Source organism: Orbicella franksi, chromosome 13, assembly GCF_964199315.1.
Source record: "Orbicella franksi chromosome 13, jaOrbFran1.1, whole genome shotgun sequence".
Classification (NCBI taxonomy): Eukaryota; Metazoa; Cnidaria; class Anthozoa; order Scleractinia; family Merulinidae; genus Orbicella; species Orbicella franksi.
This window is the reverse complement of record NC_138157.1, coordinates 15,126,443-15,128,212: the sequence shown is the minus strand read 5'-3', so window position 1 is coordinate 15,128,212 and position 1,770 is coordinate 15,126,443. Positions and strand designations below refer to the sequence as shown.

The window sequence follows — 1,770 nt, the reverse complement described above, 5'->3', positions numbered from 1 at the left end:
AGCAAAGGCGGTTTACATTTCAAATATCATCTTGTCTGTCGCTTTGTAAATGCAACAATCCGATTTCGTCTCGAGTTTTCACTATCTTCATTAACTATTAACTCTCATCGGGGGAGAGATTCTCAGGTTTCATGAAATCTTCAAGACTTGAACATGGCCGGTGACTATATGAGATTATGCAATAATATTGCATAATCTCACAAAAATGAGAAATCAGATGGTTCACCTCTTATTCTTTTCAAGAAAGTACCTATTCTTGTGTCAACATGTCATGGCGTTCAACTTCGAATTTTTCAGCTGCCGATCTAGTTAGACCTTTCGTGTACACGCTGCTTATAATCTGACACGTTTCTACCTGAGCACGAATTTTTGCGATACCTTATAAAGAGGAAAAATCCTTTGAGACCTGAAAACTCTATTCAAAATGGTTAATTCAACGAGAAGGTACACCTTCAGGGAACGAGCTTGCGACAAGTGTAAAAAGATCTTCATAATGTCAAGAATGAATCCCGTGTAGCGACCATGGGCTTTGAAGACCTCGCGTACTATCTGAGAAGGGACTGTCTCGAGATCTCGGGTATTCCTTCCAGTGAAAATTATACCAGCAACGATATCGTTATTGCGGTCGGTCGAGCTATCGATGTCCCCATTAAAGAAGAGGATATATCTACTTCCCACCCTCTACCTCCTACTCCACCGAGAATCATAGTGGAATTCACTCTGCGTGATACAAGGAATGCCTTCTACGCAAATCGCCGAAAGCTAATCAACAAGAAGACGAACGAGCTCCCTGGGCATGGTTTGGAAGAGGAGGAGAAGATCTGGCTGAGTCATTAACAAGGTATAAGAAACATATTTTTGGGGATGTTATCAAGCTAAAGAAAAGACTAAGATGGAAGCATATCTGGACCAAGAACGGCCGTATCTTTCTTAAAGAAGCGGAAAGGTCCAAGCCTGTAGTGATTGACACACACGAACAGTTGGCAGACTTTGAGCGTAGTCTTCGTCGCTGACTAATGTACAGCCTCTGATGGAAACTGATTATTTGGTTTCTTACAAAGATAAGTAGACTCCGTGCTATGTCACATAGCTTATACATCTTAAACTAGACCTAAAGTATAAGTAGCAGACCACTTCCTTATGTCAGGTTATAATAGTGATAACAATATAATTTATTCCTTTCCTTTTCAAGATCTGGACCAAATTGATTTTCTTAAAACCACAGGTTCTTGGATCCATCATTCAACTGATCGGCTTTCTAAGACTTCTAAAAAGTCGATCTATATAGGGATATTATTGAATCCCCCGACAGAGATGATCCACTGAAATGTTCGCATGAGGACTATATCGATTCGAAAGATTATACGATAAATAAATCTGACTGTTTAATGATGGCGCGAAGCGAAAGGGATTTTCAGTTTTACATTGCAACATTTGTAGCCTCAGCCTGGGGAAAAACATATCCTTATTGCATGATATCCTACAAACAGTTGAAACTCAACCAGACATTATTGCAATTTCCGAGAGTAAAATCAGTGAAAATACGTGTACAAATTTAAACATACCAGGCTATGTTTTCGTAAATACTAATTCAAAAACGCCGGCAGGAGGCGTTGGCCTGTATCTCTCCAGTGATTTAGAATTTACGAGGAGGCGTGAATTGTATATTTCATCTGATGGAATTGAATCGTGCTGGGTAGAACTTGAACGCCGTAAACAAAAAAAACCTGATAATAGGCTGTATTTATAGACATCCTAAAACGGGAAATA

The 1,770-nt window shown here is 39.5% G+C and overlaps 1 pseudogene; it reads left to right on the top strand.

Moving 5' to 3' along the window:
* The first annotated feature begins 323 nt into the window (after positions 1–323).
* LOC145466077 (uncharacterized) lies at positions 324–1,293 on the top strand (annotated as a pseudogene).
* The last annotated feature ends 477 nt before the right edge of the window (positions 1,294–1,770 follow it).